We start from the raw sequence: 25,951 nt of genomic DNA, 5'->3' as shown, positions 1-25,951 counted from the left end.
TGTAATTTGTTGCGTTCTTGTTTAAATCCGGATCAGTGGTATCAGAGCGGTCTGCTTTTTCTCTGTTTTTCTTTGCATGTCCCCAACGAGGTCGGGATATAAGGAGTTAGTGCTTGAACTGGTCGAACCTTTGCAAGACCAGCCTCGCAAATCCCGACGGCCTCCAATGGCGGATGAGAAGAAAGATGAGGGGGCAGGAGATCCTATCAAAATATTGCTCGAAGAAGCGCTCGAGCGGCAAAGGAACGCGATGATGGATAGCTTTGCGCAGATCCTTCAGCGGCTACCCAGAGGCGACGCATCGGCTTCCAGCAGCTACTCTAGAAATGCCACGCCCTTTAAGGTACAAGTTAATTTTGAAATCCCCATATTCTAGGGTCAGATAGACGTAGATGTCGTAGATAAATGGTTAAATCTGCTAGATGGGTATTTTTCTGTTCATGAATTTTCAAATCGGGAAAAGATTGTTTTCGCTCTTCTCAAAGCAGCCCCCAACGTCAAGGACTGGTGGGAAACCTACTGCGAGTAGAAGGATGAAAGTACAGGCTCACTATTTTAAGCCGCACCCACTTGGATTTACTTCCGGGATGCCATAAAGGAGCAGTACTACCCTGTCGGAAGCTATGAGGACAAATACATCAAATGGACCACACTACGGCAGGGACGAGACCAAGATGTGCGGGAGTTCACAAACATTTTTCATACCCTTCGTACACAGTTGGGTATCAAAGATTCTGAGCTGCATCTGGTACTCAAATACAGCGGCTGCCTACACAAGTACTTCCAGGAAGAGATGGGGTTCTTGAACATCCCCTCACTTGGCACAGCATACCGATACGCTGTCAAAATCGAGCAAAAGTTCAAACAGAAGAAGCGAGACTTTGGATCTGCAAATCCAAAACCCAAAGGACAAAGCCAAGGCGGGGTGACCCAAGACAACCCGTCGAAGCCGCAAGAAAATAACAACACCATGAAGCTGAAGAAGGACACCGGAAAGTGGTGTGAGTTCCACAAGAGTCCCACTCATAACACAAGTGAGTGCCGGACCAAGCAATCGCTGGTGGCCGAATTAAAGGCTTACGAATCAGGTGCATGTTCCGACCCTGAGCCAAAACCCGACAAGGGGAATGGCAAAGGGAAGCAGATCATTGATGCAGATCCCAGCGCCACTATTGCCATCGCCAATATCCAGAAAGATGAGCCCGAAAATCCAGACGAAGGGGAGCGCCTTTTCCACTCACAGATGTGGGTGAAGGGTTCGCCGCTGCAATTCATTGTCGACAGTGGCAGCCAAAAGAACCTCGTTTCAGTAGAGGTCGTGAAGCGGTTGGGCTTACCGACTACACCACACCCACAGCCGTACAGTATCGGGTGGCTTCATGAAGGACGAGATCTGAAAGTTCGCCAGCAGTGACGCCTTCCCTACAGCATCAAACCCTTCACAGACGAGGTATTATGTGATGTTACACCTCTGGATTTTTGTGATGTATTATTAGGCCAACCATACTTGTGGAGGCGACATGTTGTATATGAGTCAAGGCCTCGTGCTGTCATTATTTATTTGCGTGATTCATTATACAGGATACCGGAGGTAGCCCCACCTACTGCCACATCTTTGATCACTGCTAAGAAAGGCAGCAAGCTCATCTCACAGACCAGGAAATTTATCTGTCTGGTTCACTCCCAAAGTAAGGGGAAGATCATTGCTACCTCCATGACCCCTGCAAAGGGTTCCTCCATGCAGCAGCAGCAACAAAGGGATACGGTCATGACAGAACACAGGAACAACTTCTCCTCACCCACAGAGATACCACACAAGTTTCATGTGGGCAACAAAGTCTGGTTGCATCTGCAGAGAGAACGCCTTACCAGAACCCATCAGAAGCTCAGACCACTCCGACATGGTCCCTACAGCAGTACCAAGGCTGTGGGGAACAATGCTTTGGAGCACATCATTACCCCATTCCTTTGCCTACACCAAGTGTTCAATATGGACCATCGTCGACCATGCTTCCCACCATTACTGGACACATCAGAGATTGCAGGACAAGTTCAGCAGATGGAGGAACTCAACTCAATGGGGACCATTGCTTCCTAAGGGGGGAGGAATGATCCGGATGGATGTTGGTGGCCACCCACCTATCCCATTTGGATCTCCACAGCTGTCTCTTTCAGCTTTTTCAATTTCCTAAATTGTAGCACAGTCTACTATTTTTAGCAGTTTTTTCGGGTCCTGAACTTCTGGAGCCGTTTTGAGGCCCTAAACGACGTTTTTTTGGGAATCTGGGGCAACATGGGTCCATGGATGGAGGTTTCCTACCTAAGTGGTAGTACTCGGATAGATCTTTCTAACGAGCTATCGTACGCGTCAAACGGAGATCTTATGCCAAAGTTACGACCCCGGGAAATTAATGTACCAATTTACCCAAACGGGGCCCACAATTTGGCGTTTCATCTTCTAGGGTTCGGTTTCAGGATGTGAAGGGTTTTCCATTGTTTCTCAACAATAAATAGGCCTTCGAGCCTCATTGTAACACAGTTTTTAGAACAGTTCAGAGGCATGTAGCCGCCACATCTCTTCTCAGAGATAAGCTACCATCGCCCTAGCTGATTTCTTTCCATGTCTGTTTGTAAGCATATTTCAGTATTTTACAGTAATGAAATGAAGTATTATTTCCGCTGCACCTCAGTATTTATGGTTATCTCATCTCTGTATTTATGGTTATCTCTGTAATTTGTTGCGTTCCTGTTTAAATCTGGATCAGTGGTATGAGAGCGGTTTGCTTTTTCTCTGTTTTTCTTTGCATGTCCCCAACGAGGTCGGGATATAAGGAGTTAGGGCTTGAACTGGTCGAACCTTTGCAAGACCAGCCTCGCAAATCCTGACGGCCTCCAATGGCGGATGATAAGAAAGACGAGGGGGCAGGAGATCCTATCAAAATCTTGCTCGAAGAAGCGCTCGAGCGGCAAAGGAACGCGATGATGGATAGCTTTGCGCAGATCCTTCAGCGGCTACCCAGAGGCGACGCATCGGCTTCCAGAAGCTACTCTAGAAATGCCACGCCCTTTAAGGTACAAGTTAATTTTGAAATCCCCATATTCTAGGGTCAGATAGACGTAGATGTCGTAGATAAATGGTTAAATATGCTAGATGGGTATTTTTCTGTTCATGAATTTTCAAATCAGGAAAAGATTGTTTTCGCTCTTCTCAAAGCAGCCCCCCACGTCAAGGACTGGTGGGAAACCTACTGCGACTAGAAGGATGAAAGTACAGGCTCACTATTTTCAGCCGCACCCACTTGGAATGACTTCCGGGATGCCATAAAGGAGCAGTACTACCCTGTCGGAAGCTATGAGGACAAATACATCAAATGGACCACACTGCGGCAGGGACGAGACCAAGATGTGTCGGAGTTCACAAACATTTTTCATACCCTTCGTACACAGTTTGGTATCAAAGATTCTGAGCTGCATCTGGTACTCAAATACCGCGGCTGCCTACACAAGTACATCCAATAAGAGATGGGGTTCTTTAACATCCCCTCACTTGGCACAACATACCGATACGCTGTCAAAATCGAGCAAAAGTTCAAACAGAAGAAGCGAGACTTTGGATCTACAAATCCAAAGCCCAAAGGACAAAGCCAAGGCGGGGTGACCCAAGACAACCCGTCGAAGCCGCAAGAAAAGAACAAAACCATGAAGCCGAAGAAGGACACCGGAAAGTGGTGTGAGTTCCACAAGAGTCCCACTCATAACACAAGTGAGGGCTGGACCAAGCAATCACTGGTGGCCGAATTAAAGGCTTCCGAATGAGGTGCATGTTCCGACCCTGAGCCAAAACCCGACAAGGGGAATGGCAAAGGGAAGCAGATCATTGATGCAGATCCCAGCGCCACTGTTGCCACCGCCAAGATCCAGAAAGATGAGCCCGAAAATCCAGAGGAAGGGGAGCGCCTTTTCCACTCACAGATGTGGGTGAAGGGTTCACCGCTGCAATTCATTGTCGATAGTGGCAGCCAAAAGAACCTCGTTTCAGTAGAGGTCGTGAAGTGGTTGGGCTTACCGACTACACCACACCCACAGCCGTACAGTATCGGGTGGCTTCATGAAGGACGAGATCTGAGAGTTCGCCAGCAGTGCCGCCTTCCCTACAGCATCAAACCCTTCACAGACGAGGTATTATGTGATGTTACACCTCTGGATGTTTGCGATGTATTATTCGGCCAGCCATACTTGTGGAAGCGACATGCTGTATATGAGTCAAGTCCTCGTGCTGTCATTATTTCTTTGGGTGATTCATTATACAGGATACCGGAGGTAGCCCCACCTACTGCCACATCTTTGATCACTGCTAAGAAAGGCAGCAAGCTCATCTCACAGACTAGGAAATTTATCTGTCTGGTTCACTCCCAAAGTAAAGGGAAGATCGTTGCTACCTCCATGACCCCTGCAAAGGGTTCCTCCATGCAGCAGCAGCAACAAAGGGATACAGTCATGATAGAACACAGGAACAACTTCTCCTCACCCACAGAGATACCACACAAGTTTCATGTGGGCAACAAAGTCTGGTTGCATCTGCAGAGAGAACGCCTTACCAGAACCCATCAGAAGCTTAGACCACTCCGACATGGTCCCTACAGGAGTACCAAGGCTGTGGGGAACAATGCTTTGGAGCACATCATTCCCCCATTCCTTTGCCTGCACCAAGTGTTCAATATGGACCATCGTCGACCATGCTTCCCACCATTACTGGACACATCAGAGATTGCAGGACAAGTTCAGCAGATGGAGGAACTCAACGCACTGGGGACCATTGCTTCCTAAGAGGGGAGGAATGATCCAGATGGATGTTGGTGGCCACCCACCTATCCCATTTGGACCCCCACAGCTGTCTCTTTCATCTTTTTCAATTTCCTAAATTGTAGCACAGTCTACTATTTTTAGCAGTTTTTTCGGGTCCTGAACTTCCGGAGCCGTTTTGACGCCCTAAACGACTTTTTTTTGGGAATCTGGGGCAACATCGGTCCATGGACAGATGTTTCCTCTCCATGGATAGATCTTTCTAACGAGCTATCGTACGCGTCAAACGGGGATCGTATGCCAAAGTTACGACCCCGGGAAATTGATGTTCCAATTTACCCAAACGGGGCCCACAATTTGACGTTTCATCTTCTAGGGTTAGGTTTCGAGATGTGAAGGGTTTTCCATTGTTTCTCAACAATAAATAGGCCTTTGAGCCTCATTGTAACACAGTTTTTAGAACAGTTCAGAGGCATGTAGCCGCCACATCTCTTCTCAGAGATAAGCTACCATCGCCCTAGCTGATTTCTTTCCATTTCTGTTTGTAAGCATATTTCAGTATTTTACAGTAATGAAATGAAGTATTATTTCCGCTGCACCTCAGTATTTATGGTTATCTCATCTCTGTATTTATGGTTGTCTCTGTAATTTGTTGCGTTCCTGTTTAAATCCAGATCAGTGGTATCAGAGCGGTCTGCTTTTTCTCTGTTTTTCTTTGCATGTCCCCAACGAGGTCGGGATATAAGGAGTTAGGGCTTGAACTGGTCGAACCTTTGCAAGACCAGCCTTGTAAATCCCGACGGCCTCCAATGGCGGATGAGAAGAAAGACGAGGGGGCAGGAGATCCTATCAAAATCTTGCTCGAAGAAGCGCTCGAGTGGCAAAGGAACGCGATGATGGATAGCTTTGCGCAGATCCTTCAGCGGCTACCTAGAGGCGACGCATCGACTTCCAGCAGCTACTCTGGAAATGCCATGCCCTTTAAGGTACAAGTTAATTTTGAAATCCCCATATTCTAGGGTCAGATAGACGTAGATGTCGTAGATAAATGGTTAAATCTGCTAGATGGGTATTTTTCTGTTCATGAATTTTCAAATCGGGAAAAGATTGTTTTCGCTCTTCTCAAAGCAGCCCCCCACGTCAAGGACTGGTGGGAAACCTACTGCGAGTAGAAGGATGAAAGTACAGGCTCGCTATTTTCAGCCGCACCCACTTGGAATGACTTCCGGGATGCCATAAAGGAGCAATACTACCCTGTTGGAAGCTATGAGGACAAATACATCAAATGGACCACACTGCAGCAAGGACGAGACCAAGATGTGCCGGAGTTCACAAACATTTTTCATACCCTTCGTACACAGTTGGGTATCAAAGATTCTGAGCTGCGTCTCGTACTCAAATACCGCGGCTACCTACACAAGTACATCCAGGAAGAGATGGGGTTCTTGAACATCCCCTCACTTGGCACAGCATAGCGACACGCTGTCAAAATCGAGCAAAAGTTCAAACAGAAGAAGCGAGACTTTGAATCTGCAAATCCAAAGCCCAAAGGACAAAGCCAAGGCGGGGTGACCCAAGACAACCCGTCGAAGCCGCAAGAAAAGAACAACACCATGAAGCCGAAGAAGGACATCGGAAAGTGGTGTGAGTTCCACAAGAGTCCCACTCATAACACAAGTGAGTGCCGGACCAAGCAATCGCTGGTGGCCGAATTAAAGGCTTCCGAATCAGGTGCATGTTCCGACCCTGAGCCAAAACCCGACAAGGGGAATGGCAAAGGGAAGCAAATCATTGATGCAGATCCCAGCGCCCCTGTTGCCACCGCCAAGATCCAGAAAGATGAGCCCGAAAATCCAGAGGAAGGGGAGCGCCTTTTCCACTCACAGATGTGGGTGAAGGGTTCGCCGCTGCAATTCATTGTCGACAGTGGCAGCCAAAAGAACCTCGTTTCAGTAGAGGTCGTGAAGCGGTTGGGCTTACCGACTACACCACACCCACAACCGTACAGTATCGGGTGGCTTCATGAAGGACGAGATCTGAAAGTTCGCCAGCAGTGCCGCCTTCCCTAGAGCATCAAACCCTTCACAGACGAGTTATTATGTGATGTTACACCTCTGGATGTTTGTGATGTATTATTAGGCCAGCCATACTTGTGGAGGCGACATGCTGTATATGAGTCAAGGCCTCGTGCTGTCATTATTTCTTTGGGTGATTCATTATACAGGATACCGGAGGTAGCCCCACCTACTGCCACATCTTTGATCACTGCTAAGAAAGGCAGCAAGCTCATCTCACAGACCAGGAAATTTATCTGTCTGGTTCACTCCCAAAGTAAGGGGAAGATCGTTGCTACCTCCATGACCCCTGCAAAGGGTTCCTCCATGCAGCAGCAGCAACAAAGGGATACGGTCATGACAGAACACAGGAACAACTTCTCCTCACCCACAGAGATACCACACAAGTTTCATGTGGGCAACAAAGTCTGGTTGCATCTGCAGAGAGAACGCCTTACCAGAACCCATCAGAAGCTCAGACCACTCCGACATGGTCCCTACAGCAGTACCAAGGTTGTGGGGAACAATGCTTTGGAGCACATCATTCCCCCATTCCTTTGCCTGCACCAAGTGTTCAATATGGACCATCGTCGACCATGCTTCCCACCATTACTGGACACATCAGAGATTGCAGGACAAGTTCAGCAGATGGAGGAACTCAACGCAATGGGGACCATTGCTTCCTAAGGGGGGAGGAATGATCCAGATGGATGTTGGTGGCCACCCACCTATCCCATTTGGACCCCCACAGCTGTCTCTTTCAGCTTTTTCAATTTCCTAGATTGTAGCACAGTCTACTATTTTTAGCAGTTTTTTCGGGTCCTGAACTTCCGGAGCCGTTTTGAGGCCATAAACGACGTTTTTTGGGGAATCTGGGGCAACATGGTTCCATGGACCGATGTTTCCTCCCAAAGTGGTAGTACTCGGATAGATCTTTCTAACGAGCTATCGTACGCATCAAACGGAGTTCGTATGCCAAAGTTACGACCCCGGGAAATTGATGTACCAATTTACCCAAACGGGGCCCACAATTTGGCGTTTCATCTTCTAGGGTTAGGTTTCGGGATGTGAAGGGTTTTCCATTGTTTCTCAACAATAAATAGGCCTTCGACCCTCATTGTAATACAGTTTTTAGAACAGTTCAAAGGCATGTAGCCGCCACATCTCTTCTCAGAGATAAGCTACCATCGCCCTAGCTGATTTCTTTCCATTTCTGTTTGTAAGCATATTTCAGTATTTTACAGTAATGAAATGAAGTATTATTTCCGCTGCACCTCAGTATTTATGGTTATCTCATCTCTGTATTTATGGTTATCTCTGTAATTTGTTGCGTTCCTGTTTAAATCCGGATCAGTGGTATTAGAGCGGTCTGATTTTTCTCTGTTTTTCTTTGCATGCCCCCAACGAGGTCAGGATATAAGGAGTTAGGGCTTGAATTGGTCGAACCTTTGCAAGACCAGCCTCGCAAATCCCGACGACCTCCAATGGCGGATGAGAAGAAAGACGAGGGGGCAGGAGATCCTATCAAAATCTTGCTCGAAGAAGCGCTCGAGCGGCAAAGGAACGCGATGATGGATAGCTTTGCGCAGATCCTTCAGCGGCTAACCAGAGGCGACGCATCGGCTTCCAGCAGCTACTCTAGAAATGCCACGCCCTTTAAGGTACAAGTTAATTTTTAAATCCCCATATTCTAGGGTCAGATAGACATAGACGTCGTAGATAAATGGTTAAATCTGCTAGATAGGTATTTTTCTGTTCATGAATTTTCAAATTGGGAAAAGATTGTTTTCGCTCTTCTCAAAGCAGCCCCCCACGTCAAGGACTGGTGGGAAACCTACTGCGAGTAGAAGGATGAAAGTACAGGCTCACTATTTTCAGCCGCACCCACTTGGAATGACTTCCGGGATGCCATAAAGGAGCAGTACTACCCTGTCGGAAGCTATGAGGACAAATACATCAAATGGACCACACTGCGGCAAGGACGAGACCAAGATGTGCCGGAGTTCACAAACATTTTTCATACCCTTCGTACACAGTTGGGTATCAAAGATTCTGAGCTGCATCTGGTACTCAAATATCGCGGCTGCCTACACAAGTACATCCAGGAAGAGATGGGGTTCTTGAACATCCCCTCACTTGGCACAGCATACCGATACGCTGTCAAAATCGAGCAAAAGTTCAAACAGAAGAAGCGAGACTTTGGATCTGCAAATCCAAAGCCCAAAGGAAAAAGCCAAGGCGGGGTGACCCAAGACAACCCGCCGAAGCCGCAAGAAAAGAACAACACCATGAAGCCGAAGAAGGACACCGGAAAGTGGTGTGAGTTCCACAAGAGTCCCACTCATAACACAAGTGAATGCCGGACCAAGCAATCGCTAGTGGCCGAATTAAAGGCTTCCGAATCAGGTGCATGTTCCGACCCTGAGACAGAACCCGACAAGGGGAATGGCAGAGGGAAGCAGATCATTGATGCAGATCCAAGCGCCACCGTTGCCACCGCTAAGATCCAGAAAGATGAGCCCAAAAATCCAGAGGAAGGGGAGCGCCTTTTCCACTCACAGATGTGGGTGAAGGGTTCGCCGCTGCAATTCATTGTCGACAGTGGCAGCCAAAAGAACCTCGTTTCCGTAGAGGTCGTGAAGCGGTTGGGCTTACCGACTACACCACACCCACAACCGTACAGTATCGGGTGGCTTCATGAAGGACGAGATCTGAAAGTTCGCCAGCAGTGCCGCCTTCCCTACAGCATCAAACCCTTCATAAACGAGGTATTATGTGATGTTACACCTCTGGATGTTTGTGATGTATTATTAGGCCAGCCATACTTGTGGAGAAGACATGTTGTATATGAGTCAAGGCCTCGTGCTGTCATTATTTATTTGCGTGATTCATTATACAGGATACCGGAGGTAGCCCCACCTACTGCCACATCTTTGATCACTGCTAAGAAAGGCAGCAAGCTCATCTCACAGACCAGGAAATTTATTTGTCTGGTTCACTCCCAAAGGAAGGGGAAGATCGTTGCTACCTCAATGACCCCTGCAAAGGGTTCCTCCATGCAGCAGCAGCAACAAAGGGATACGGTCATGACAGAACAAAGGAACAACTTCTCCTCACCCACAGAGATACCACACAAGTTTCATGTGGGCAACAAAGTCTGGTTGCATCTGCAGAGAGAACGCCTTACCAGAACCCATCAGAAGCTCAGACCACTCCGACATGGTCCCTACAGCAGTACCAAGGCTTTGGGGAACAATGCTTTGGAGCACATCATTCCCCCATTCCTTTGCCTGCACCAAGTGTTCAATATGGACCATCGTCGACCATGCTTCCCACCATTACTGGACACATCAGAGATTGCAGGACAAGTTCAGCAGATGGAGGTACTCAACACAATTGGGACCATTGCTTCCTAAGGGGGGAGGAATGATCCAGATGGATGTTGGTGGCCACCCACCTATCCCATTTGGACCCCCACAGTTGTCTCTTTCAGCTTTTTCAATTTCCTAAATTGTAGCACAGTCTACTATTTTTAGCAGTTTTTTCGGGTCCTGAACTTCCGGAGCCTTTTTGAGGCCATAAACGACGTTTTTTTGGGAATCTGGGGCAACATGGGTCCATGAACCCATGTTGCCTCCCAAAGTGGTAGTACTCGGATAGATCTTTCTAATGAGCTATCGTACACGTCAAACGGAGATCGTATGCCAAAGTTACGACCCCGGGAAATTGATGTACCAATTTACCCAATTGGGGCCCACAATTTGGCGTTTCATCTTCTAGGGTTAGGTTTCGGGATGTGAAGGGTTTTCCATTGTTTCTCAACAATAAATAGGCCTTCGAGCCTCATTGTAACACAGTTTTTAGAACAGTACAGAGGCATGTAGCCGCAACATCTCTTCTCAGAGATAAGCTACCATCGCCCTAGTTAATTTCTTTCCATTTCTGTTTGTAAGCATATTTCAGTATTTTACAGTAATGAAATGAAGTATTATTTCCACTGCACCTCAGTATTTATGGTTATCTCATCTCTGTATTTATGGTTATCTCTGTAATTTGTTGTGTTCCTGTTTAAATCTGGATCAGTGGTATCAGAGCGGTCTGCTTTTTCTCTGTTTTTCTTTGCATGTCCCCAACGAGGTCGGGATATAAGGAGTTAGGGCTTGAACTGGTCGAACCTTTGCAAGACCAGCCTCGCATATCCCGACGGCCTCAAATGGAGGATGAGAAGAAAGACGAGGGGGCAGGAGATCCTATCAAAATCTTGCTCGAAGAAGCGCTCGAGCGGCAAAGGAACGCGATGATGGATATCTTTGCGCAGATCCTTCAGCGGCTACCCAGAGGCGACGCATCGGCTTCCAGCAGCTACTCTGGAAATGCCACGCCCTTTAAGGTACAAGTTAATTTTGAAATCCCCATATTCTAGGGTCAGATAGACATAGATGTCGTAGATAAATGGTTAAATCTGCTAGATGGGTATTTTTCTGTTAATGAATTTTCAAATCGGGAAAAGATTGTTTTCGCTCTTCTCAAAGCAGCCCCCCACGTCAAGCACTGGTGGGAAACCTACTGCGAGTAGAAGGATGAAAGTACAGGCTCACTATTTTCAGCCGCACCCACTTGGAATGACTTCCGGGATGCCATAAAGGAGCAGTACTACTCTGTCGGAAGCTATGAGGACAAATACATCAAATGGACCACACTGCGGCAGGGACGAGACCAGGATGTGCCGGAGTTCACAAACATTTTTCATACCCTTCGTACACAGTTGGGTATCAAAGATTCTGAGCTGCATCTGGTACTCAAATACCGCGGCTGCCTACACAAGTACATCCAAGAAGAGATGGGGTTCTTGAACATCCCCTCACTTGGCAAAACATACCGATACGCTGTCAAAATCGAGCAAAAGTTCAAACAAAAGAAGCGAGACTTTGTGATCCAGGTGGATATTGGTGGCCACCTGCCAGGTCCACCTGGACCCCCACCATTGTCTTTCTCAGCATTTTCAGTTTCCTTAATTGTAGCACAGTTTACTATTTTTAGCAGTTTTTCAGGTCTTGAACTTCCGGAGCCGTTTTGAGGCCCTAAACGACGTTTTTTTGGAATTCTGGGGCGACCGAGCCCTATGTTACCTCCCCAAAGTGGTAGTACTCGGATAGATCTTTCTAACGAGCTATCGTACGCATCAAACGGAGATCGTATGCCAAAGTTACGACCCCGGGAAATTGATGTACCAATTTACCCAAACGGGGCCCACAATTTGGCGTTTCATCTTCTACGGTTAGGTTTCGGTATGTGAAGGGTTTTCCATTGTTTCTCAACAATAAATAGGCCTTCGAGCCTCATTGTAATGGAGTTTAGAACAGTTCAGAGGCATGTAGCCATCACATCTCTTCTCAGAGATAAGCTACCATCGCCCTAGCTAGTTTATTGCCATTTCTGTTTGTAAGCATATGTCAGTATTTTCCATTAATGAAATGAAGTATTATTTCCGCTGCATCTTTGTGTATATGGTTATCTCTGTAATTTGTTGCGTTCCTGTTTAAATCTGGATCACTTTGGATCTGCAAATCCAAAGCCCAAAGGACAAAGCCAAGGTGGGGTGACCCAAGACAACCCGTCGAAGCCGCAAGAAAAGAACAACACGATGAAGCCGAAGAAGGACATCGGAAAGTGGTGTGAGTTCCACAAGATTCCCCTCATAACACAAGTGAGTGCCGGACCAAGCAATCGTTGGTGGCCGAATTGAAGGCTTCCGAATCAGGTGCATGTTCCGACCCTGAGCCAGAACCCCACAAGGGGAATGGCAAAGGGAAGCAGATCATTGATGCAGATCCCAGCGCCACTGTTACCACCGCCAAGATCCAGAAAGATGAGCCCGAAAATCCAGAGGAAGGGGAGCGCCTTTTCCACTCACAGATGTGGGTGAAGGGTTCACCGCTGCAATTCAGTGTCAATAGTGGAAGCCAAAAGAACCTCGTTTCAGTAGAGGTCGTGAAGCGGTTAGGCTTACCGACTACACCACACCCACAGCCGTACGGTATTGGGTGGCTTCATGAAGGACGATATCTGAAAGTTTGCCAGCAGTGCCGCCTTCCCTACAGCATCAAACCCTTCACAGACGAGGTATTATGTGATGTTACACCTCTGGATGTTTGTGATGTATTATTAGGCCAGCCATACTTGTGGAGGCGACATGCTGTATATGAGTCAAGGCCTCGTGCTGTCATTATTTCTTTGGGTGATTCATTATACAGGATACCGGAGGTAGCCCCACCTACTGCCACATCTTTGATCACTGCTAAGAAAGGCAACAAGCTCATCTCACAGACCAGGAAATTTATCTGTCTGGTTCACTCCCAAAGTAAGGGGAAGATCGTTGCTACCTCCATGACCCCTGCAAAGGGTTCCTCCATGCAGCAGCAGCAACAAAGGGATACGGTCATGACAGAACACAGGAACAACTTCTCCTCACCCACAGAGATACCACACAAGTTTCATGTGGGCAACAAAGTCTGGTTGCATCTGCAGAGAGAACGCCTTACCAGAACCCATCAGAAGCTCAGACCACTCCGACATGGTCCTTACAGCAGTACCAAGGCTGTGGGGAACAATGATTTGGAGCACATCATTCCCCCATTCCTTTTCCTGCACCAAGTGTTCAATATGGACCATCGTCGACCATGCTTCCCACCATTACTGGACACATCAGAGATTGCAGGACAAGTTCAGCAGATGGAGGAACTCAACGCAATGCGGACCATTGCTTCCTAAGGGGGGAGGAATGATCCAGATGGATGTTGGTGACCACCCACCTATCCCATTTGGACCCCCACAGCTGTCTCTTTAAGCTTTTTCAATTTCCTAAATTGTAGCACAGTCTACTATTTTTAGCAGTTTTTTCGGGTACTGAACTTCCGGAGCCGTTTTGAGGCCCTAAACGACGTTTTTTTTGGGAATCTCGGGCAACATGGGTCCTTGCACCCATGTTGCCTCCCAAAGTGGTAGTACTCGGATAGATCTTTCTAACGAGCTATCGTACGCATTAAACAGAGATCGTATGCCAAAGTTACGACCCCGAGAAATTGATGTACCAATTTACCCAAACGGGGCCCACAATTTGGCGTTTCATATTCTAGGGTCAGGTTTCAGGATGTGAATGGTTTTCCATTGTTTCTCAACAATAAATAGGCCTTTGAGCCTCATTGTAACACAATTTTTAGAACAGTTCAGAGGCATGTAGCCGCCACATCTCTTCTCAGAGATAAGCTACCATCGCCCTAGCTGATTTCTTTCCATTTCTGTTTGTAAGCATATTTCAGTATTTTACAGTAATGAAATGAAGTATTATTTCCGCTGCACCTCAGTATTTATGGTTATCTCATCTCTGTATTTATGGTTATCTCTGTAATTTGTTGCATTCCTGTTTAAATCCGGATCAGTGGTATCAGAGCGGTCTGCTTTTTCTCTGTTTTTCTTTGCATGTCCCCAACGAGGTCGAGATATAAGGAGTTAGGGCTTGAACTGGTCGAACCTTTGCAAGACCAGCCTCGCAAATCTCGACAGCCTCCAATGGCGGATGAGAAGAAAGATGAGGGGGCAGGAGATCCTATAAAAATCTTGCTCGAAGAAGCGCTCGAGCGGCAAAGGAACGCGATGATGGATAGCTTTGCGCAGATCCTTCAGCGGCTACCCAGAGGCGACGCATCGGCTTCCAGCAGCTACTCTGGAAATGCCACACCCTTTAAGGTACAAGGTAATTTTGAAATCCCCATATTCTAGGGTCAGATACACGTAGATGTCGTAGATAAATGGTTAAATCTGATAGATGGGTATTTTTCTGTTCATGAATTTTCAAATCGGGAAAAGATTGTTTTCGCTCTTCTCAAAGCAGCCCCCCACGTCAAGGACTGGTGGGAAACCTACTGCGAGTAGAAGGATGAAAGTACAGGCTCACTATTTTCAGCCGCACCAACTTGGAATGACTTCCGGGATGCCATAAAGGAGCAGTACTACCCTGTCGGAATCTATGAGGACAAATACATCAAATGGACCACACTGTGGCAGGGACGAGACCAAGATGTGCCGGAGTGCATAAACATTTTTCATACCCTTTGTACACAGTTGGGTGTCAAAGATTCTGAGCTGCATCTGGTACTCAAATACTGTGGCTGCCTACACAAGTACATCCAGGAAGAGATGGGGTTCTTGAACATCCCCTCACTTGGCACAGCATACCGATACGCTGTCAAAATCGAGCGAAAGTTCAAACAGAAGAAGCGAGACTTTGGATCTGCAAATCCAAAGCCCAAAGGACAAAGCCAAGGCGGGGTGACCCAAGACAACCCGTTGAAGCCACAAGAAAAGAACAACACCATGAAGTCGAAGAAGGACACCGGAAAGTGGTGTGAGTTCCACAAGAGTCCCACTCATAACACAAGTGAGTGCCGGACCAAGCAATCGCTGGTGGCCGAATTGAAGGCTTTCGAATCAGGTGCATGTTCCGACCCTGAGCCAGAACCCGACAAGGGGAATGGCAAAGGGAAGCAGATCATTGATGCAGATCCCAGCGCCACTGTTGCCACCGCCAAGATCCAGAAAGATGAGCCCGAAAATCCAGAGGAAGGGGAGCGCCTTTTCCACTCACAGATGTGGGTGAAGGGTTCGCCGCTGCAATTCATTGTCGACAGTGGCAGCCAAAAGAACCTCGTTTCAATAGAGGTCGTGAAGCGGTTGGGCTTACCGACTCCACCACACCCACAGTCGTACAGTATCGGGTGGCTTCATGAAGGACGAGATCTGAAAGTTCGCTAGCAGTGTCGCCTTCCCTACAGCATCAAACCCTTCACAGACGAGGTATTATGTGATGTTACACCTCTGGATGTTTGTGATGTATTATTAGGCCAGCCATACTTGTGGAGGCGACATGTTGTATATGAGTCAAGGCCTCGTGTTGTCATTATTTCTTTGGGTGATTCATTATACAGGATACGGGAGGTAGCCCCACCTACTGCCACATCTTTGATCACTGCTAAGAAAGGCAGCAAGCTCATCTCACAGACCAAGAATTTATCTGTCTGGTTCACTCCCAAAGTAAGGGGAAGATTGTTGCTACCTCCATGACCTCTGCAAAGGGTTCCTCCATGCAGCAGCAGCAGCAAAGGGATACGGTCATGACAGAACACAGGAACAACTTCTCCTCACCCACAGAGATACCACACAAGTTTCATGTGGGCAACAAAGTCTGGTTGCATCTGCAGAGAGAACGCCTTACAAGAACCCATCAGAAGCTCAGACCACTCCGACATGGTTGTTACAGTAGTACCAAGGCTGTGGGGAACAATGCTTTGGAGCACATCATTCCCCCATTCCTTTGCCTGCACGAAGTGTTCAATATGGACCATCGTCGACCATGCTTCCCACCATTACTGGACACATCAGAGATTGCAGGACAAGTTCAGCAGATGGAGGAACTCAACGCAATGGGGACCATTTCTTCCTAAGGGGGGAGGAATGATCCAGATGGATGTTGGTGGCCACCCACCTATCCCATTTGGACCCCCACAGCTGTCTCTTTCAGCTTTTTCAATTTCCTAAATTGTAGCACAGTCTACTATTTTTAGCAGTTTTTTCGGGTCCTGAACTTCCGGAGCCGTTTTGAGGCCCTAAACGACGTTTTTTTGGGAATCTGGGGCAACATGGGTCCATGACCCATGTTGCCTCCCAAAGTGGTAGTACTCGGATAGATCTTTCTAACGAGCTATCGTACGCGTCAAACGGAGATCGTATGCCAAAGTTACGACCCCGGGAAATTGATTTACCAATTTACCCAAACGGGGCCCACAATTTGGCGTTTCATCTTCTAGGGTTAGGTTTCGGGATGTGAAGGGTTTTCCATTGTTTCTCAACAATAAATAGGCCTTCGAGCCTCATTGTAACACAGTTTTTAGAACAGTTCAGAGGCATGTAGCCGCCACATCTCTTCTCAGAGATAAGCTACCATCGCCCTAGCTGATTTCTTTCCATTTCTGTTTGTAAGCATATTTCAGTATTTTATAGTAATGAAATGAAGTATTATTTCCGCTGCACCTCAGTATTTATGGTTATCTCATCTCTGTATTTATGGTTATCTCTGTAATTTGTTTCGTTCCTGTTTAAATCCGGATCATACCCTTCCCTACAACACGGTTACTCTTACTTCATCACAACTTCCTCCATCTACGCCATCCTTTTGAATATTGCGCAACACTTCCTCCTCGACGAAGTCCTTCTTTGGAAGAGTAGTTTAAATTCGCTTGCTTCCTTCCAACTTCCTATAGCACTAAGACTTCTCCCCATTCATACAGTCATTGCGCTGTCTCAGGGATGAAATCGTCCCTATATATTTTCAACCTACTAACATTTACTCACCCAAGAAAGAATTCTCCATTGAGCTTCGTGAGCGAACTATGCCACCATTTGAGATATCACTAACAATGTATGGTCCTAACTAATGTATTTTGAATTTTCTTGGGAACCTTGCGAACTTACTATCGTACAAGAAAACCAAGTCTCCATTCTTGAAATTTTTCTGCTTAATATGTCGGTCGTGCCATGCCCTTTTCCTAGATTTCTATACTTGTTGGTGAAATCCTACATTAAAGCGATCTTCCTCGAGTGTGAGCAGTTGTTCCAATCTCTTCTCCATAATGTCGTTGTCCACGATGTCCATGACTACATCGATTCTAAGACTCAGTACTATGTATTCCATAGGCATTACAACTTCCTGTCCATAAACCAATCTAAACAAAGTTTTCCCTGTCAACTTCTTGCAGGTAGTTCTGTACGCCCATAAAATTGCTGGTATGCGCACATCCCAATCATTTTTGTTGATGTTGCATACTTTAGTCAGAGCGTTCTTCTGAATTTTTTTGAAAACCTCAACCATGTCATTCGCCGAAGGATGATAAGGCATGCTCTTTTGATGATGTACTTGAAGTTCCACCGTCAATGCTTCAATAGTGCTGTGTAGGAAGTGTGATCCTCGATCTCTTATCAAGATCTTTGGGCACCCAAATCTCGACAAGATATGTTCGAATATGAATTGGACAGGAGTGGTTATGCTACAATCCTTTACTGGTCGTGCTTAAGCCCACCTGGTTAGATAATTCGTCATGGTAATAATGTATCACGCACTAGTCTTATTTCCTAGTGGATTGATCAACCCAACAAAGTCGATCTCCCACTTATCAAAAGCCTACAAGGTGACTTGTGGATTCAATGGAAATTCATGCCTTCTTGACAGTCTTGCGATCCTCTAGGAGACATCACAAGAATTACAATATTCTTTGGAATCCTTGTGCACTGTGGGCCACCATAGCGGTGGCTTTTCCTGCATAGTGTCCTCCCGCGACACCACAATGTGCGTGTCTTTTGTGCTCAGGTACATATCTGCACAATATCTCATCAGGGCCCATTTTATACAAATGTCTGGCAATCAGAGAAAAATATGCAGCTCTGATTACAAGTTCTTTCTTTTGTTGAGTCGTATACTCCGCAGGGGCTACTCCGGTAGAAAAAAAGTAAAGGATATCAGTGAAATGATCATCAACAACCCTTACTACAAAGAGTTGTGCATCAGGCAGTCCTTCTTCAATGTTCATTGGTTCTTCGCCTGTCTCAATTATGGACAGATGATTCGACGAGCATTCAATCGTCCTGGCTTGACTATTACTTCAAAATCGTACTCTTGGAACAAAAATAGCCACCTGTAGATCCTCCCCCCTAACACAGGCTTGTTCACCAAGTACTTCAGTGTAGAATGGTCCATAAACATCTTGAAGTGTGTCCCTAATAAGTAATGCCTGATTTTTTTTGCAGTGCGTACACCATAGCCAAGCCCTCTCGTTCCGTTGTGGAATAATTCCTTTATGCCTTAGATAAATTTTTCCTTGCAAATGCGATGGGGTGATCAAGATCTCCTTCTACTAGCTGCGCTAAGATAACACCCAAATCTATGCATGAATCATCTTCATGAATTTGTAAATCCTTCTTCCAATCTGGAAACACCAGGATCAACGCAATGACCATTTTTTCCTTTATGATGTTGAGGATCTTTTGACATTCATCATCCCAACAAATGGTGACATCTTTCTTCAGTATTTTTTCCATCGAAGCAGTGATCTGCGCATAGGTCTTTATGAACTTATGATAATAACCAGTATTCCCTAGATTCACGCATAGCTACTTCACGTTCTTCGACGAATCCAGATTGATAATAACAACAATTTTTGCAGGGTCACCATTAGTCGTTGCTTGCAAACAACATGTCCCAGTAATATTCCATATGGTACACAAAAAATACACTTTTTTCAAGTTTAACGAGATTTGATATTTCCTGCAGGTATCCAACATCAAGCATAGGCTTGAAACATGCTTCTTTAACAGTCCAAAGACTGTCCAGTCATGAAAGTAAACCTCCAGAAATTTATGGATGTATTCTTCAAATGCTGCGATGAAAACTCTGGAGAATATTGCAGGTGAATTGTTCAACCCAAACAACATGATTGTATACTGAAATGATCTCCATTCAGTAGAAAAAGTGGTCTTACTCCTATCTTATGGCGTGATCTTAATTTGATGGTACCCTGAAAAACCATCTGTAAAGGAGTAGGCCTCCTATCCTCCCACATTATCCAAAACTTCATCAATGAATGATGTTGGGAACAAGTCATGTACGCATGTGTCGTTAAACATTCTTAAATTGACACAAATCCTTATGTCTCCCTTAGTCTTTTTCTCCTGCACTACCATCGGGCTCACCCATTCGGATTCTTCACAGATTCAATTATTCCAGCCGTGACCATCTTCTCAAGCTCCTCCTTCAACTTCTCTTTGTATTTTGGGTTTAGCCTATATGGTTGCTGTTTTACGGGCTTCACATCTAGCTTCAAAGTGATCCTCATTATGCCGATATCACCTACAATGCCTTTTAACTTAGTGAAATTCATTAGAAACAACTCCTCATACTCATGCATTAATTTAGCGACCTTACCTACTGTATCCTCATCCCAGTAATATCGAATGCACACGAATTTGGGCTTCGCATCTGAGCCTATATTGACTTGCTTCATCTTAACAGGTTGTGTTATGTCAGGTATCTCAACTTTTGGTCCCCCAACCTTGCATTGTCCTTCTAATTTTGGGATGTTAATATTGCGTGGATCTTCCTCACCCTCTTCCATGGTCATATTATAGCATTCTATTGCATGTTGCAACTGCGCGTTCCAATCAGGTTGTACCCAAGTCTTTGGCTCATTTGGTGTCCATAAAATTCTTGCTCTAATTTCTTGAAGGGCATCATCAATACACTCAAAGCCATATTCAAAGATAAAGGTCAATATGAAGCTTTCCTTCAGATCATACCAGTCGGTGGTGCCATGGCGCAACTCCATTTCGAGATACCAATTCATCGGTATCACATCCAAAGTGTGGACAAATATGTGTACCCATTCTGGTTGAGGTTCTTTGCCCCATGCCGTAGTCCAATGAGACAAATGTTCTCAGGGATCATCCTTACCATTATACTTCTCTGTGAGCCTTGTGTTTGCATGACCGAACCTGAGCCTCATCAATCAACGATACTCCTTCCAATCTCCTATATTGTCTTTATGCGTGCCCCACCATCGCGCAAGTGTAGACCTCAAAGCTATACCCAAGGCCTAGAATCTATGTTCTTCTATTACATCTCTTTCAAACGTATCAAGAAATAAGCTGACATCACCTATCCCATCATAGTAAGGTAAATTACGTACCTTTGTTGAGATGCAGCAAAGAGATTTTGTAAGTTTGTTATAACGTAGAGTAGAAACTTCGTGAAACCAGTTCTGCTAGTTCTCCAATTCTTCATCAGAGTCCAAGATACATGAACTATCCTTTTCCCAGCTTATCCTCCCATCTGTAGTGGGGTTGATCTAATCCTCATCATGTGTAGTCAACTTATAGATATTGTCAATATCTTCATTTCCATATTCGTCATAGATAGGTTTTGTATACCACGCTCCTTTAGAGGGGTCCAAAGGAATGACCCTGGTACCATTCTTCTCAAATACCATACTTCTTCTCTTCAGATTGATTATAGCATCCATATCAAAATCCCAATCAATTCCAAGTAAATTTGAATATGGATTGCTGTAGTCCATAATCTCAATGACTTCAAAGTTCGCCACTAGGCTTACTCCTTCAACGTCCACAACAACGCCATGCAATCGACCCATCGGGATGATTTTCTACTGATTGGCCATGCACAGCTGAATCAGTGACCATTGTAGGTTTGGTTGTGCCATTCACTCCCAGGTCTACTTCAGTAATACATTCACATCTGATCCTAAGTCAAGAATTACTTTATCCATTTCAAATTCGTCGATCTGCGTTGTTAATCGCATCTCTCGGTCGATTCTTTTCTTATTTCCATATACTTTGTTTACTGTGCATTGTTCAGGTTGTGGCTTCTCTTTACCAACACAGTTTTCGATTAGTTCTTGCAATCCTTCCACTGCTTTTTGATCCCTTAGCAACTTCATACATGTCTGTAGAAAGGACTTCAAAATGGCCGGGTCAAGGTTCTCTGTCACAGTAACCACTTCTGGATTATTCTTCTGTGGTACTAGTTTCATATGCATCTTTGATTTTGAAGCTCCTGGGTCCATGAAACTCTTCTTCACTTCCATGAAGGTTTCTTTCTCCATCTACATATTGAACCTGATATCCTTTTATCTAGCCTTCCTAACCCATGTATCCACCATATGATTTTTTCCCTCTATTTTATCTCCTCCTGTCGTTGTGCCACTTCGTGTCACTATGTTAACACTTGGATCATCTTCATGCAGTTTAGCCCTCATCATTTGCAAGTTCTGCATAGGCTGTTGATTCTTCTTTTCCTACATTTTAGCCATCAAAATAGGACAATTCTCTATTACATGGTTGAATTGTCTACAATAATTATAGGAAGGGGTAGTGGGGTTCTGACAAACCCGCGCAAAATGGCCATCTTCGCCATAGTTATAACATATAATCTGACCTTGACCTCATCCAATGCTCCCTCGATTGCGTCCTCGGCCTTGAAATCCTCCATGGGCTACAGGTGAACCATGATCTTCCTAAATGCGGCCTTCAACTTACATTATGTACGCTTCAGTTTTCTCTATCATCAAATCATAGTTGCGACAATTTATTTCGTCATGTCCTACATACTGGGAGAAGTTACAAAATAACTGCTTTGGCGACTACACATACTTTTGTAACAAATAATAGTGGTCAGTTGGCGTGCTAGCTTGCAATTTGGAAAATACTACACCAAACACTCGATTCGGTACTTGGTCTAGCACTAGGTTTCGGTTTTAGAGGATTAAGACCTCCAACAGCCAAATAATCATGATAGACAGGACACCGGTCCTTATAGTGACCTTCTGCTTTACACTTTATCCACCAAACTTCTAAGTGCATATCAGGCCGAAATTCTTTTCCCTCCTTCAAATCTTGTATCTCCATATGTAAGATTGCTAACTGGGTCTGTATCTGCTAAAATCCTACATGAGTATCCTGTACCAGCGATGCTTCTAGCTTCATCGCAATTTATAATGCCTCATCTTGCGATGCGATCTTTTATTGTGATAACGGTAATATGAGATGCGGAAATAGCGCAGCTATATATCAATCTTTGTGCTACTCATTAGAGATCTAAAAGTTTCCTTTTACCAACAAACATTTTAATCTCTTATATAATTCCCAGGTAGTCTCGTTGACTACTTGCTTAATCTATTTCATCTCTGTAATGCACTGCGACTGCGAATTTGGTTTCTTGAACTTTGCATTTAGTGCTTTCTTTGTGTCAGCTAGCGAAGCAACTGGGTTGTTGTACTGTACTTAATATACCATGACAATGCTCTGTCCTGCAGCGCTGTGACAAGATGAGCTTTCTTCATATATTCGTCATTGATTTGTTGTTCTTTCCATATAGCTTTGGCGACAAACCAAAATTTCTCGGGATCCTCTGATCCCTGACCCTTAAAAACAAAAATATTTACTGTGTTAGCCATATTAAATGGGGGAAGTGGGGGTGGAGGTGGAGGTGGAGGTGGATTGGTTGGATGGGGAATCCCATAAGTGCCTTGATTAACTGACTGTGACGCACCTCTATGTGTGCTAGGGTTGCTCCTTTCTTCTTCGTTTTTTGATTCACTCAATAATGGACTATAAATAGCTTCAACGAAATTATCGCGATCTATTTTGAATCTTTTTCCACTCCACGTATATCTAGTCTTGCTTCCTTTAAACATCAATCTGCTTGCATACGCCCTTCTCACATAACATCATCTTAATCCAGACATTTAAGGAATTCAAATACTTACCTCGTGGACCCTTGAAAAACTGGTGCTCAGCTTCACTGTAGGATACTGACATGTCAATCGCGAATTCAGTAATAAAGCCTCTGAGAAAACTATTGATCCAATAACCAACATCTCTTGTGATCTTATTTTCATTCTCCTTGAGTCACTTAATCAGCTCTCGGGTCCACGCAGTAGGCTCGTCGTGCTTCCAACAAGGTTGACTTTAAGCTAGTTTCAAAAGCCACTTGTGTAGCTCATTAGCGAACGATGCGAAAAATATCTTGTGCTAATTTGTAAAGATATACTTCTACAACCACCTTTCTGTTGACAGGCCCGGATTTATATTCTCTTGAGCTACAAATTGACACACCTTCAGATCAAACCAATCTTGAATCTCTTATCTGGTCAGATGCCACATCACATATCCCTTAGATAGATCCCAATCCCAACAATGGAACCATTTGTTAGCTTGAGGGGCTTAGACCCAGGTTCAGAGTTTGTTGCGCTAACCAACAAAACCCTTATCACCGACCCTTTTGGCAATGATCTACTCGTGCAGACCACAGTCTCACCCAAGGAAATATTGGGGGATGCTGGAACCAAGTTTCTACATACAAAAGGATATGGAGTGTGGATATTGACTTAGTCTGACTCGCCTATAGATCTATTACCGTGCTACATGTTCTTAATATTATACCGAATCTGATCTATTCATACATAAATACTATTTCGCAAACCCAAAATCTATTGTGCATAAATCAATGGACCTTAACTATAATTAATTGTAACAACATTCATATATTAATTATAATCTTATCTTTTACTGCGCAACACAAAAGTAAACAATAATTGCATAAAGTAAAGTACAAAATGTAAGTACACATTTTTTCCTTCAAAATCTTGTTTATTATCTTCAAATTTTCGCAATTACAATCCTTCTTACCCTGTGAACACAACTACAGACTTACCAGGGTCTCCACACACACAGCTGCAGGAGCCTTCCACTTCGCTCTAACCTAGAAAGATATGACAATTACAAACTCAAAACATATCCATCGATTGATTCATCAATTGATTGCCTTTGACTTACTAAGACAACCCTTTATATATCTTTTTCTCTTACAATACCATGTTCCACAAACCATGGGTGGAGCTCAAAACATACAAATTGATCTCGTCCTTTTACAAAATAAGGGAATTTGACCCTCCCTAAAGCTGCTATGACTCCTAAAACACTGCGTGAAGTGCGCTCCACTCCTCAAAATCCGGGATCTTTACAAAATTTTGACAAAACTTTGACCTAGGGGGACCCTACCCAACAGACATAAATAGAAAAGAATGCAGGCTTCTATCCTCAAGAAGACACACCATCTGAGGAGCCTTGGGATGTCAGAGAAGCCACCGGGGCCATGAAGGACATGGACATAGATGACTGAGTTGCCCAAAGGATGAGCAACAATTTCAGTAGGGGGGTGATGATGAGGCTCATCAATAGGTATATCATAAGGGTCATAATGCCATTCTCCAACTTTAGAACTATCTCTTTCTCACATTTATTTACAATTTTTGTTATATTATGCTTAGTGAGAGGGGTAAAATATGTTTTGCTATGTCATGTGGCCTAGTATGGTTTAAATGCAGGAAATGGAGCAATTTTGAGATGATTTCAATGTAGGAGTTCGAATTAGATAACAAGGAGAGATTATACGAGGTTTTCCACCTCCTTAACTCCCTCAATCAACCAAAATCAACACTTTCCCTCTCATCATCTCGAGGTTATTGGCAGCCAAGCAAGTGCAATTCAAGGAGATCTAGATCCACCTTTCTTAAGTTTTGGGAGAAAAACATCCCTATTTTCTAGGGAGATGTTGGTAGCTACCATCTTGTATAAATAAACATGTCAAAGAGCTCATTAGGATTCAAAGTTTGCTTTCAAATAAGAGGTTATTGAGCTCAAGCACTTGATATGGTTATTTCTGACTTATTATGTGATGTATTTGACATTGATGCAATGATAATGAGAAGTTTCTTATTGATCCATCACTGAGTTAGTTTCAGAGGGTTGAGGCTCTTGGGTTTGGGCCCAACCCTAGTGGCTTAGGCCCCTCTTATGTATTGGTATTTCTTTTTAGCTTAGAATGTTTGTTAGTTTTCTGCATTTTATTAGAATATAATTCCTCAAAAATCCTATGACTACTACCTCTATTTCATCTCTCTCATGAGAGCATGAATAGAGGAATCTACAATCACAGCCCAAAAATGCTATGTTTATGATTTCTTGGAAGAAGGTCTATATTAGTTATATTGTTTTGCATATGTTTTCTATAGCTTAGAAGTTGATTCATTTCCTAGATCAAAGTTTTTGGCATAAATTAGATAGTGTTTAAATTCATCTCATCTTCTCCACCATCAGTTATGTTATTTTGTAAATGATAAGAGAGAATGTGCATGTGATGTTGCAGGACCGTTGGATCTATAGGCAAGGGGCCTTTCACCATCTCCATCTAGGACTTCTTCACCCTCTTTGATGAATCCCAAATGTTTTTCTTGAGCTCCTTCTCTAGGTCATCGTGAGCAACCCTCTTAGTCCAAAACATGCCTTCCTGAGGTGTTGAGATTGGCTAGGGGTGTTGGAAACCTTTCATCCATATACCACAACCTCCATCCACCTTTCCATCCCTTGATCTCATCATTCCTACCTTCCAAACCCTCTCGGCAGCCTTCGTGTAG

Source organism: Pinus tabuliformis, chromosome 2_1 (genome assembly GCF_031772625.1).
Source record: "Pinus tabuliformis cultivar Carrire ecotype Pingquan chromosome 2_1, CPIR1, whole genome shotgun sequence".
In the NCBI taxonomy this organism is placed as follows: Eukaryota; Viridiplantae; Streptophyta; class Pinopsida; order Pinales; family Pinaceae; genus Pinus; species Pinus tabuliformis.
The sequence above is the reverse complement of the archived record's forward strand: the minus strand, read 5'-3'. Positions refer to the sequence as shown.